The following is a 15,034-nucleotide window of genomic DNA, read 5'->3' as shown; positions in this document are numbered from 1 at the left end:
CTGTTTGTTCAGCACCAAGTTTGGGACATATGAGGCAAAAAGAAAATGTGGGAAATGCAGTTGTGTTGTTCCATTCTGTGGGTCCTGAGGTCTCAGGCCTCTCTGCCTTCGTTTCTCCTCCTTTCAATGCCTTCTTATGTTTGTTGTATGTATAATGTTTAGGATTTCTAGTTGCACTTACAGACAGGATTAGGGATAAGTATGTCAGCTGCATAGTCCCTAAAGCAGAGGTCCTCCCTCTGATAATTTTTAATATTTATCTACAAAAAAGTGCTACAACATTGCTTAGTACTTAACATGAATTGTAAAATGAAGGTAGTAAAGAGCAATGAGGCATACTCGATAGCAGGCTTTTAGGGCAGTAGGCTGAAGTTCTAAAAACAACAGCAACAACAATAACAACAACAAACCAGGTTTTCAGAATTCCCTGCCATCTTTTCCATGAAATGCTGCACGGATGCTAATTTGGTTCACATTTCCGAGAAGTACCAAAGATCATGGGAAGTGCTTAAGAGGGAGTTCTGGCTTCAGTTCTCTTCCTACCACTAATTTTAATTCTGGAAAAGAAAACCATCTCTTTGAGAGGTTCAAACTAACCCTAAGCCATTGATAGATGAAGCCATATGGAGATCACTGGGCACTTACAACTTATGTCTTATCCCCTTCATAAGGTGGCCAAATTCTGCTGCTCTCAGGAGAGTGTTGAAGAAACCCATTTGTTGAGGCTCTGACCTGACCAAACTGAAATTCCATGGAAGTGAGCATCTTTACTTTAGTCTTATTTTATTATTATTTTTTTGCTGAAAATATTTGATAGCATTTATGGGACTTTCTGTATTTCATCCAATAAATATTTTATGAGACATCTCAATAGCCTTGTAAAGAGACAGTCATTGTTAAGCTACTCTGGAGTGTCAGGAGCAGCTCCACCTCCTGGGTTAGCCCTCTCTATCACAGCTCAGTACAGCCACTGTCCTCATCTACTCCTTCTTTCAGTTGGGACCAATTACTGTCCAGTCAAATGAGCTCCAGTATAAGCCAGAGTGAGAGGCCTTATGTCTGTGCAGGTTCTGGAAATGCCTGGCACTTATGGATGCTTAATTAATAACCATGACAAAATAGGGCTTTGGATTTTTAGGCTGTTCCCCACAGGTTCTTCAAATTGGAATCCTGGTAGCACCCTCAGGATAAAGTTGCTATTTAATAGATGGATGGATGAATACATAAATAGGATGATAATGTGGGTCCATGTATAATTTATGAATATGGAAATCTGCTACACAAGTGGTATATTTAGACCATAGCAGAATCTTAAATGTTTTGAAATGTATAGTAAGTTAGACTATATGCCTTCAGTATCCTGAAAAGCGGCCAGTTTCTGTTATTCTGACAAGTTAGTTTATGGTTGTATTCCTCAAATCTAAGCACAAGTTATTTTGTATTGTATACAGGAAGTATGCAGAGGAAAAACCAGCAATAATTTCCATTTCTTCTTTTTTTTTCCCTTGCCCTCATTTTCTGTGTCCTTCACTTCATTGATCTAACCTCCAAGGTTAATATTTAAGAGATGGGAAAAAAGGGAAACTCAATAGTATTAACTGCAATATTTAAAAATGTACCTTTTAAACAAAACAGAAGAGTCACAGAATTGTTTGGAATTAATGCTTAAGGTATCCAGATTAGTTTCTATTCTTAAAGACCCAGGTCATAGTCTACTTCTTCCCAGGAATTTTCCCTGATAATTTTGAGCTAAGAGGACTTTCTGACTACAGTTTTTCCTCACTCTTAAATCTTTATTGTCACTACCACACAGGTGATATTTATCATTTGCTATTTGGGATGCCTGCCATTGGTGTTCACATCTCATTTTTTTGCTAGATTGTGAAGTTCTAGGGTCCAAACAGGACCTATAATCCTCCTATAATGGCTTTCATATAGCAGTCCCCCCAATATTTGTTGAGTACATTTATGAATAATCTACAAGCTAAATTGACCCCCAAAGATACTCTTTCAGCTATATTACACTATCACTGGATTTCAAATAATCTATCCAGATTTTATCCTTTACAATCATTAATTATTTACATTTATTATTCTTCATGTGCCAATTAATAGGGGGAATTAATTGAGGGCAATGAAAATCTCTTGAATTAGGAGAATACAGAAATCTGGATTTTTTGCCAATATTTACAACCACAAAACCTGTTTATATGACATTGAATCTGTGCCAAAATCAGAAGTACTTCACTCAAAAATAAATCTGTTTTAACCTAATGTTTGACATTATAATACCAAAATAACAAAATCCTTTATTTTATATTCCTATCTCCATTTGTATAGTGATCAAGGGACACAACTGGCTATTATTTAATGCAAAACTAATGAATTATGTACATCAATGCTGTCCAGTAGAAATGATGCCTCCTCCCCCGAGATATCCATGCCCCAAACTCTGAAACCTGTGAATAGATTATCTTATGTGGCAAAAGGGACTTTTCAGATATGGTTAAGAATCTTGGATGGGAGATTATCCTGATTTATCTAGGTGGGCCCAGTGTCATCACAAGAGTCTTTATAAGAAGGATGTAGGAGAATCAAGATGAGAGAAGATATGATGACAGAAGCAGACGTGTGTGTGTGTGTGTGCGTGCGTGCGTGTGTGTATACATGTGAGAGACAGAGACAGAGATTTGAAGATACTGTGCTTGCTGCTGGCTTTTAGGCAGGGGCCATTAGCTATGGAATTCAAGTGCCTTTAGAAGCTGAAAAAGGCAAGGAAACAAAGCCTCCCTTAGATCTCTGTTAACACCTTGATTTTAGGACTTTTGTCCTCCAGAACCTTATATAAGTTGGTAAATTTGTTTTAAGTCACTATGTTTGTGATAATTCATTCAACATCAATAGAAAAGGAATATAGGAACAATGGGAGTCACAAATATGAGCCACATAAGGAATTTAAAATTTTCTAGTAGTCACATTAAATATAGTAAAAAATAAAAGGTGAGATTAATTTTTTGAGACAGAGAGAGAAGAGAGAGAAGGTGAGCATGTGCAAGTGGGGGAGGGGGAGCAAAGGAAGAGAGAGAATCTTAAGCAGGCTCCACACCCAGCAAGAGCCTAATTTGAGCCTAAAGCATGGCTCAGGGCTCAAGTTCAGACCCTGAGGTCATGACCTGAGCTGAAATCAAGAATCTGGTTACTTAACCAACTGAGCCACCCAACGCACCCTGAGATTAATTTAATAATGTATTTTAGTTAACCCAGTATGTCCAGAATATTATTTCAACATGTAATCAAAATTAAAAGTTAATGACATTTTATAAATATTTTTCTTACTAAGTCATCAAAATTCAGTGTGTATTTTCTAGTTACAGTGCATCTGAATTAGGATTAGCCACACTTCAATTGTTCAATAGTATATTGCTATTGTACTGCATAGTCCAGACCAGGATTACGCAAGTGTAACCCATTTTATCTCAGTTATTTTGGTCCCTGTCTCTCAAAGTGAAGTTAACTGACAAGTTTGTTAGTAGAATCTCAGTGATCCCCTTCCTACTTCCCATCTATGGAAGCAGAATGTTTATTTTAATAAGAACCCTGGGTGATCCATATGCTTATTAAATTTTGAGAGGCAATACTCAAGATATTGGATAAAACTTTTTTTTTGCTTGAATTGTCCATGTGAAAAGTTGCTTAAATGTTGTTTTAATCATCTCTTTCTTAAGTGGTCAGTACTTTCTGATCATTTCTTTGTAACATTTTAGCTTGTTGGGAAAACCCAAGATTGGCTGCATAGAATTCTGCTGTTCATCTGGTCCTTCATTGTGAAGGACCACTATTAAGGTAATCACTTGCAAAGGGATGAGATGTGGTATTTCTTGTAGCTGCCTTCAAAGTAGAATAGTCTATTCAAAAGCTAGTATGACACATTGAGTAGACCTGCAGCCCCACGTGAGAATGCATGAGAACAAATCCCCCCTTGCTTTTCATAATGGTATAGAAAGTAGTCCATGAGAAATGTGCAGTATCATCCAACCCTACTATTCATATGTAAAAAGGAATTGCCAATAATGTTAAAGGTCTTTTCTAAATTCCTTAGGGTAGCCAGCATCCCTTCTCTGGAATTTTATGATTTTCATACTTTAAGATGAGTGATTGATCAGCAAATTGAGAGCAATAAATTTGGATGCTTAGAAATGTTAGTGGAATTACTTGACAAAATGAGTGCCATTTAAAACTTCAGGTGAACTTCAGTAACTAGGCAAGAGAAGGAACTGAATGTAATCCCACAGGGCTCACACTTCATCCTTTGTCTGGTAATTTGTCTTCTTGTCTTTTTTTTTTTTTTTTTCTCTCTGGTTGAAGGGAGAGAAGTTGAGAAATAAATCCTTAGCTGACAGTAGGGAAGAACAAGCTCCATAACATTTTGTAATACTTGGAAAGTGCTTTGGAGTAATGACAATGTTATTTATTACTTAAGCATATGATGAAGACAAGGGAAAGGGCTGAGGAATTTTAAAATTATAATATAAAAACTAGAGTTCTGTTTTTGGTGATATCGTAGTCTAGATTTTATATGTGTACCTTTCAACTACAAAGGACTTAGACATGTTGAATAAAATGCAAGAGATATCTCCTCAAATGTACACTTGAGGTCATAGGAATGTAAGAGAAACCCCGGAAGCAAAACCAGAATCAAAATGGTGTTTAGTGTTAGCTGCTGGTGCTCTCAGGGTATGTGCCTATGGTAGTAGAGTAGGTGTTTAAACAGATGCAGAATGTGGGGGTAGGTGTGTGAAAGGAGGCAAAGCTTTGAGTCCACTTGAAATCAGAAGGTGAAACTGAGGCCCTTTCATAAAGACAGGATCACAGAGGGGTCACACTTCAGTGAAAGGGTAGACTAAAAAATTCTGTCTGTGGGTAAAAGGAGGTGACCAAGTCTCTCGCTAGAATGCCAGATCGAGAAAACAGAAAGAATTGGGGATAGTTAACATTCAAAAAGATATTGGGTGACAATTTTGCAGAATGGGACCCTCAGAAGCAGGAGCCATAACAAACTGGACCCTCAGAAGCAGGAGCCATAACAAATCCCAGAAGATAAATAATAATGAATCCACATATAGACACATTAAAGTGTGATTTTAATAAAAGAACAAAAAGTGCATCTTTAATAAAAGAACATAAAAGACAAAAGGAAAGATCAAAAAAGCAGCTGGGAGAAAAGATAAATTATTTCAAAGGAATAACAGATTGATAGCAGAATTCTCTATAGTAAATACAGTAGCCAGAAGACTATGCTCAGAGTACTAAGAGAAATATCTATCAACCTATCGTTCAAGTGAAATGGTGTAATAGTCATTTTATGGTAAAAAAAAAAAATCTGTGAGGCAATCGTTAAATGAAGCCCCAAAGAATGTACTGTCTGAAAAATTAAATTGAATCTAGAAGAACAAATGCAGGTATAGGGAGGACAAAAGAACAGAGTAATTGGAAAACATGAGGTTACATATAAACAAATACTGATTATATAAAACAGTAACAAAAATTATACTAATGACTCATTTGTGGTACAGAAACATAGTGGCAAAATACTTAATAGCATGTGAAAGGGAGAAGGGTGATCAAGGTTGATTTTTATTAGGTGGAGTGTAGAAGTATTGATTAACTTTTTTTTCTTTAAGATTTAGGGGCACCTGGGTGACTCAGTTGGTTAAGTGTCTGCTTTTAGCTTGTGTTGTGATCCCAAGGTCCTGGGATGGAGCCCCACATCCAGCTCCCTGCTCAGTGGGGAGTCTGCTTGTCCCTCCCCTCCCGCTGCTCATGCTCTCTCTTACGCTCTCTGTCTCCTTCTTGCTCACTATCTCTCTCTCAAAGAAATAAATAAAATTTAATCTTTATTTATTTGAGAGAGAAATAATGAGTGAGCAGGGGGAGGGACGAGGGAGAGAGAATCCTGAAGTAGGCTCCCTGCTGAGTGTGGAGCCCCACCCAGGACTACATCCCAGGGTCCTGAGATTGTGACCTGAGCTGAAATTAAGAGTTGAGCACTTAACTGAGTCACCCAGGCACCCCTGATTAACTTGGATTTTAAAAGTGAACATTCCAAGCAAGGTGAGGAAAGAAGGAAAAATAGAATAAAAATAATCCAATCTAATTAGTGAGGAGAGAAGTGAGGAGAGAAGAGGGGAAAAAAGAACAGAAAATATCAGGGAAACTAGCACAAAATAATATGGTCCCAAATTTAGTGGAAACTACAATAAATCTACATAGTCTAAATCTGCTAGTGAAAAGACAGGTTGTGAGATTGGATTACAAGAAATCCACCTATAGTCCACTTTTGAGGGACACATCTAAAATACAGGGACACAGGAATGTTGAAAGAAAAAAGATACAAAAGGATACATTGGGTAAATTCTAACCAAAACTGAGCTTTTCCTGCTAAATCAATATTAGGTAAAATAAGGTTTTTAAAAGACAGAGAGAGAGAGAGGCAGAGACATAGGCAGAGGGAGAAGTAGGCTCCCTGAGGGGAGACTGATGTGGGGATTCCAGCATCCCGGGATCATGACTTGAGCCAAAGGCAGATGCTCAACCACTGAGTCACTCAGGTGCCCCTAGATAAAATAGTTTTTAAAGCAAAAAGCATAGTGGAGCTAAAGAGAATCACAACACAATGATAAAAGGTTCACCTCCTAGAAAAATATAACATCTCTAACTTGCATATGCGTAAAAAATATTCAGGGATAAAATTTACATGTTATAAGGAGAAACTGACAAATCTACAATTGTTGAGGCAGATCTGAATATATTACTCATAGTAATTGATAAATGAAACAGACAAAAATTTGGGAGGGCTATAGAAAATTTTAACAACATAATTAAGAGCCTTGATCTACTGGCCACACGCATAGACTCGTACCCACTAACTAACTAAAAGACACATTTCCACCCCCTCAACAACATGGAATATTTAAAAACTTGACCACAAAGTATTAATAAATCTATTCCAGCAATCCATTAGAAAGTACATCATGACATCATGACAAAAAATTCACTAGTAAAATTTACCCTATAAAATTTAGAAAGTAAAACCACATACTCACCCAAAACACCCACCATATGATCATCTCAAAAGCAGAAGAGACATTTGATAACATTATCTATTCTTAATAAACAGTATAAATTCTTCTAGTAATTACACAAAGATGAAATATTAGACTTATTCCTTTTAAAATTAGCAATGAAACAAAAATACTCCCGTCTTTGCTCTAAGATTGTACTGAGGACCTAGCCAATGACTTAAAATAAGATAAAAAAATAGAATATATATGAATTACAAAGGAAGAGACAATATTGTTTTTAGTCTCAGGTGATATGATTTTTTAGAAATCATATTCATATGATATGAAATCTATGACATGATTTTCATAGAAAACCCAAGAGCATCTATAATAAAATTATTAGAATTAATGAGAGAGTTCAGTAGGCTTACTGGGTATTAGATCAATGTAAGAAATTGCATTCCTTATTCACTAGGAATAAATAATGACAAAACATAAAAATATAAAAAGAAGCACCATTTAAAATCAATAGCAAAAATGGCTCTTAAGAATAAATCTAACAATGAATGTACATGAAATACATTGCAAAATTTTGATTAATGGCATTAAGAAATACCTAAGTAAATGAAAAGATGTACCACATTTGTAATAGACTCGGTATCATAAAGACATCCACACCCCTAAATTCAGTGCCATTCCAGTAAAAATGCCAAGAGGTTTTTCTATGGAACTTGACAAAGTAATTTTAAATATTTTCATTGGAGAGCAAAGGGTCAAGAGTACCCAAGAACGTTGAAGAAGAGTAAGAGAAATTGCCCACTTGTTCAAATATATTATCTCAAGGTTTATTATAAACCCGTAGCAACTAAAATAACATGCTACCATTTTAGGGAAGGAAAATTTGACTAATGGGAGAGGTTAAAGTATCCAGAAAGGTACCCACACTTGTATAGAAACATAATAAATTAGAAAACTGCCATTTCTCTAAGAAGGAAGGTGGAGCTAGGATGGTTGGCCCAGCACACAGCAAGAGAAAAAATCTCTACCGCATATTATCCCAGAAAGAAATAATTTCCAAGATTAAAAACTAAAATTTTAGCTCATTAGGAGAAAGTATAGAGATAGATATCTTGTGTATAGGAACTGATTTATTAAACAAGACAAGAAGCATAAACCATAAGGGAAAAGACTGACAAAACTGAACATATTAACATTTAAAACTTCTATGTATCAATACATAACCATAAGAACAAAGAAGAAAAGCCACAGACATGGAGAATACAATAGCAGCATATTTAATTTACAAAGGATTTAATACTCAGAACATATAAAGAAGTTCATGTCAACAAGAAAAAAACAATTTAATAGAAAATTAGAATATGAACAAGATTTACAAAAGGAGAAATCTGAAGAAACAGATGGAAAGATCTTCAAACTCACTAGTTGTTAAGGAAATATCCATTGAAACTACAACAGATAGTATTTCCTATCTGTCCAAAGACCAAAAATTTAAGTCTGAAAAAAATCAATAGTTGGAAGGATGTAGAACAACAGTAACTCAAATAAAAGCTCATGAAAGTGTAAAATTGTACACTTAGGAGCAATTTGGTAGTATTTAGCAAAATTACATATGCTTATATGTTACAATTTAGCAATACCACTTCTGGGTTATATATCCCGAGGAAACTCTTGCATGTGCACTCACAGAGACATGGCCTTGTGTAGTCTGCTCCTGGTTACCTCTCTGATCCTATTTTCTATTATTCTTCCCTCACTCAGCATCAGCCATGCTGGCTTCCTTATTCCTAGAACACACCAGGTATATTCATTCCTACCTCAGGGCCTTTGCACTTGCTGTTTTCTCTGCCTGGACTGCTCTTTCTCAAGGTATCTCCATGTCTCCTTTTGCATTTTCTTCCAGTTTTGATTGAACGTCAGCTTCCCATTGAGGTCTTCCTAGCTCTTTAATCTCTATTTCCTTCCCCAATTTAATTCTTTTTCACCTTAGCAATTATGAACATCATGTAAATTTTGTTACTTATGGGATGGAAGTCCATAAAGGTAGGGTTTTGGTTTGTTTTTGTTCACTGCAGTATCCCTAGTACCTAGAATAATACCTGACCCATAGTAGATGCTCAATAAACACTTGTTATATGAATAAAGGTATATAAAATGTTTATGACAGTATTGTTTGTAATCCTTCCAATGCTTTGTGAAATACGGTAGGACAAATAAAATTCCCATTTGTAAACTGAAATGAAATTGAGATACGGAAGAGAGAAGCTTGTCCAAAGTCATAGAGCAAGTGTCCAGCAGAGTCTCAACTATAGAAAGCTCCCCTGTCTCTAACTTGAATAAATTTCACATTTCAATATATACTAGTAAGAAAAATATTAGAATGGCAAATAACTTTATTCCTTTAAATATTATGTAATCTTTACAAAATGTATTACTTTGGAGAGGAATTTCAATTTATTCCATAAATAAGAATTACTTCAAGCAAAATAGAATGCCAAAGCCTCTGAGTCATGCCTGCTCTAATGCATATAAGGTAAGTGGTTACCCTACTGTGGATTTTACTGTGAGAATTTTAATGGTAAGATGTTCATGATATGAGGCTTGTGAAGAATGCTGAGAATATAAATGTTGTACATTACATGCATTTACTGTAACCACATAATATGGTATCATTTCATTAAACAGAACCTTTTATTCCACTTTGTTTAAAGCCTATAATGAAGACAAGAAAAATGCATTTAAAGGAAGATAATTGAGCTTTTCCTTATAAAATACAGAGGCCTGCATACTCCATAGAAACACCTAATGGTTATTAGTGTCAACAGAACTTATAAGCCCATGTAAAGATGAAGAAGCCCCCTTAGTGTAAAATCTTTTAACAAACACAGCCTATCTGTATCCACAACTGTTGTCTGTCTTTTGGAGAAAAAGAGAGGGAAAGAGAGAGAGACAGAATTGACATGTTGCTATCATGGCGGAACAGAGGAACATGGGCTGCTAGAAAGTTAGGGCACACACCAATGCCCAAAGCAGAAGTTCATAGTCAGGTGGGTGTTAATATCACATTATAAACATCTAAAGCTGCATTCTTCAAGGGAGGTGGAAGGTGGGATGGATGAGTTGAGGAGAAATTCTAAAAACTAAAATAGTATAAAATTCTTGCTCTCAATGGGCTTATGGCTGGTTATGAGTATAATACATAGATAAAAATGACTTGCCTTTTTCCTAGCTGTGGTGATGACACGAAGTAAGCTATACTAGCCCTTAGGACATGGGAATTATATTCCCTAAAGAAATTCTTCCACATGCACTCATAGAGACATGAGTGGGTGGCTACCTACCAATAGTCTGAACACTGGGAGTTGAGTGCTGAGTGTGGCTGTCCACTGGGCTGGATGTCAACATTGATTGCTTACTCACGATTGACCAGTTGGGAACTCCAGCTTGAAAGAATTTAAAAATCAATATAACATGTTTCAAGGATTATTTGGAATCATCTATTAATGCTGAGCATATGCACATATGTGATCTAACAATTTCACTCCTAGGTATGCCTAAGAGAAAAATGTTATGCTCTCCAGAAGACATGTATAAGAGTGTTTGTGTCAGCACCACTCATAATAGCTACAAACTGGAAATTAAATGTCCATCCAAATTCAAATGGACAGGAAAAATTATTTAAGAAAATACTACATAGCAATGAAAATGAACAAAGTACTGCCATATGGGACAACATGGATTAATCTTACAATTATAATGTTGGGTGAAAGAAGGCAGACATAAAAAAAATATAGACTGTATAGATGACAATAATCTATGGTACTGAATTTCAAGATAGTGGTTCTTCTTGGTGGAGGTGAGAGAAAGGCAACTGGAATGGAGCATGATGAGAGCTTCTGGGCTGCTGATGGTGCTCTGTTTCTTGACCTGGATTTCACTTTGTGAAGATTCATCTAACTGCACACTTAGAATTTATGCACTTGTCTGTGAATTATACTTTAGTAAAATTTTTATATTCAAAAAACAACATATGGACAAGTATATGTGAGTGCACAGTACAGAAGTTTGGCAAAGTGAATTTTGGGATGGGGCTGATAAAGAAAGATTGGTTGAGGAAGGTGAATTTTGAGATTCAGCTAAAGAATGTGGGTGGCTTAAAGCAGTAGGAATAAGTGTGTTATATATTACAGAGAGGGAAAATGGGGCATGCAGAGGGCATGCGGATTTCTGCTTTGTTGAGGTGGAAATCCAACAATGATACATAAAGAGGAGTGTATATGATGAGACACAATGGGGAGGAAATTTAGATTTTGATTTGTAATAGGGAACTGGTATTCTTTCTTTCACCATTTTTAATTTTTAAAAAATAATTTTATAGGTAGCATATGCTACTTTTATTTATATATAAATATAATAATTAAATACTTCTATATAAACATGGGTAAATATGTATAATTATGCATATAATTATATAGATAGCATATGCTACCTATTTATGGAAAATTTAAAAAAATAGGGAAGTATAAAGGAAAAAAAATCACTTAAAACTCCATTCTCCTGGTATAACATTATAGGAGCCTCTGTGTTTCTATATGGAAAATTGTGTAGACATAACTTGAGGATTAACATTAATCCTATGGAAATTTAACATAAAAGAAATTTAAGGGCGCCCAGGTGGCTCAGAGTTTGAGCATCTGCCTTGGGCTCAGGTCATGATCCAAGAGTCCTGGGATCAAGACTCACATCCAGCTCCCTGTAGGGAGCCTGCTCTCCCTCTGCCTATGTCTCTGTCTCTCTCTTTCTGTCTCTCATGAATAAATAAATAAAATATTTTTTAAAATGAATTTAAGCAAAAATCTTGGATGAGTCAGGAGACCTTTAAGCTTTGCATATTTCCCAACTCCAGCTTGCTGCCACAGGGCTGACATTATCTTAAGAACAGCATCTGCATGATGCAATCCCTTTTTCCTTTCCCCTTCCAACAAACTGAGTTATCATATCTCTAGTAAAACAAAATGTCTAAAGATCTCTAACCCAGTTACAAATCACATTCTTCCCAAATAAAGGTATCCATCAGAAAGGTGAAAAATGTTTGCTTTTTTTCTATACATTTTGCCAAATCTAGAGTTTGGGATTTTGGAGGTGTGACATGGGGAGCAAAGAAAGGATTTTGGCCATGGTCTAGCTACATACCAAAGACTGGACTTCAGTCACAGAATAAGGTAAGGTGAAAGAACTTCAATGAAAAAGGTAAAAATTGCAGCAATTGTAGAACCAAATTCACTAATTTTGTCTCTCTTGGTATAATTTCCATATCTTCTCTCATGTGGTTGCTTTTGGCAGGGGGAGAATTTGGGAGCAAACTTGTGAAGTTATTTCAAGTTGAGAACTTATAAAATCTCCATGAAAATATCCCTCCTGGACATGGACTAAGATAGTACTTAACTCTTAAGGTGTAGGGTACAACTCAAAATAGCCAACAAAATCTCCTCATATCTGGACAAAGTCTCTGTCTTGATAGATTTTCCCATAGGAATCAGATAGCATAGCTCCAAAGGATCCTGAGAGCTGAAACAAATTTACTCTATCCTCAGCATGTTCTTGTATGCAACTGATGGATAATGAGTGGATTCCTTCTCTCCTCAAGAACGGTTTCTTCTAACAGTCTTGAGATTGATACCTTGGGAAAGACACTTACCTACATTGAAGATGGTACAACCCCTATAATACAATTTGGCTATGTGTTATACTTTCCTCAGCAGTGAGCATTTTAGAAATAATTTTCACAGCAAGGATGGTGTTTGTTTATTGTATAGACAGGAAATTCTTTAATGAAAGTGGAATATGGCGTAAGTTGTTGAAAACAAAAAGGAAGAAAATAATCCAAGGGCATGGCAGTTGTCTGTCCATGAACTGGAAATAGGGACAAAGGATTGAGGGAATTTAGAGTTGATTCCAAGGTTGTAAGTTAGGAAATGCAAAGCCTGCTTAAGGAACATTCAGAGACTAAAGGTAACATTTTGAATCTCGTCTCGGAAATGCAAGGAAAGCACTTGTGTACCCTTGTATGCTTAGTTCAAGGGTATGTGATGCTCGTGTGGTTTGCTAGAAAAGAATTTCTGTGCTTTTCACAAATATAAAGCTCAAGTTTACTCTGAGGAAACAATTACTGGGAAAGGTAAAACCACTGTGGGAGAGGGGAAAGGACCTCCTATTCTCATATCAACTTATATTAAGAATAATGGCAGAGTTCTATTGTTCCAGAGGGACTAATTTGTCCCCTTGTTTCACTGAACGGTTGCCAGGATCCCCTAGGTGGTTCAAAAAAGTGTGTCTCAGACCACCATCTACTTAAGCCCATTAAAATTGATGTGTCCTTCACTTCACGCAAACTCATGTCTAAAGTCTTAAATTTACAAATAAAATATGGATTATTTGCATCATGAAGGAATTCTTTACACAAAGATAAACTGGAGGATTTCTTTAAATAACAAATTACCCTGGTGTGTTTTACAATATGATTTTATGTGCCATAATTTGATCTACATGCAATTTTTCTAGGAGCACATCTTCAGGGTCAGGAGTGGAATGCCTGTATATTCATAATGGTCGTCAATGTGGGTAAATGCCCCAGCATACATTGTATTGGTGTCGGATGACTTATTGTAGTAGCAACTTCCTGACCACTACAGGGTGTTTAAGGAAGATACCAGCCTCATGGAAAGTTTTGTATTGTAAATGCTGATACAGGGGAGGAAAACCCAGAGGAGAAGGAGCAAAGCAAATTTTGTATTAGCCTTATTGAAAGAGATATTCTCCTGGTTGGCTTCTGTACTGACAGCCTAAGTATAGTTAGTTGTTCCTAGCACTCTCTTGCTATAACGCCTGCAGACATATCTTATCTAAGTAAGAAAGTGAGAATCCTGAAAATAATGGCTAAGGTTGCTATTAGCCTCAAGCAGAGCAATGTACAAGAGTACATTGACAAAGAACCATGCTATACAAATAACAGTCATTATTATCCTCTTATCCCAGTGTTAATCATAACAAAAACACCTGACTCCAGTTTGTAAAGTGAATAAATATTGGGTTTTGTTTCTGCTTCCAAAAGATGGCACTGAAAGTAAGTCTCCAACAGGAAAATATTTTCCAAAGTATCATGCTCCAACTTAAAAAAAAAGGGAAATAAAAATGGGAAGCATATAGGCTCATTAACCAAAATGCTGATGGAATGTTACAAGATTTACACATCACTACAAGGCTGTCCTGTGATGAGCATGACTGGAGCCCTACTTCCATCTGCTCTGGAACACGCAAAGAGCAATGAGCCCAATGAACTGTCTTGCAAGTGCTTCAGGCCTCTCAGTATTTTGGGCACAGCTTATCAGCAGGAAAAATCATTAAGCAGCAGGAAAGAGGAACAAAAAGCATAATAAGTGAAGGGGGGGTTACTGTGGCAATGGGGAAAATGCGAGGGGTGGGAATTTACATGAAGAAGCAGCCAAGTTTGATGAGGGGAATCAAATGTGCAGTGAAGTGAGGGAAAGAAAGCCTGTGTATGTGTGTGTGTGTGTGTGTGTGTGTGCGCACGCGCATGCTCCAAAAGCCTCGGTAAAGGAAACTTGAAAGAAAAGAGATTCAATATGATAAAGAGGAAGAATGATACTAGCTATAAGAGAACAAAACCAATAAACACTTCAGAAAAGACCAAGCACTGGCTCTAAAGATGCCACAGTGGTCAGAAACTTTCCATTTAATTTGCAAAACAATGGGCCAGAAAGCTACTTTCTATAGGCGGTTGCCACTTTAGGAGTAGAATTCACTCTCATGAGCCATTAGGGTATCATTACTGAGCACAGTGAAAGTAGCTTGCTGCCAGCCTAGAGGAAGAAAGGCACCTTTCATGATTCTTTTCTTCCACCCAGTAGTGGTTAGCCATTTGGCAAGATGTAGTT

At 36.4% G+C, this 15,034-nt stretch overlaps 1 protein-coding gene across 5 annotated transcripts in view; it reads right to left on the bottom strand.

The window, feature by feature from the left end:
- The window catches only part of SCHIP1 (schwannomin interacting protein 1), a 711,518-nt gene that overhangs the window by 274,429 nt on the left and 422,055 nt on the right, over positions 1-15,034 (bottom strand). The gene's annotated exons all lie outside the window — the stretch shown is intronic.

The sequence above is a fragment of the Canis lupus genome, chromosome 34 (assembly GCF_003254725.2).
Source record: "Canis lupus dingo isolate Sandy chromosome 34, ASM325472v2, whole genome shotgun sequence".
Classification (NCBI taxonomy): Eukaryota; Metazoa; Chordata; class Mammalia; order Carnivora; family Canidae; genus Canis; species Canis lupus.
The sequence above is the reverse complement of the archived record's forward strand: the minus strand, read 5'-3'. Positions and strand labels throughout refer to the sequence as shown.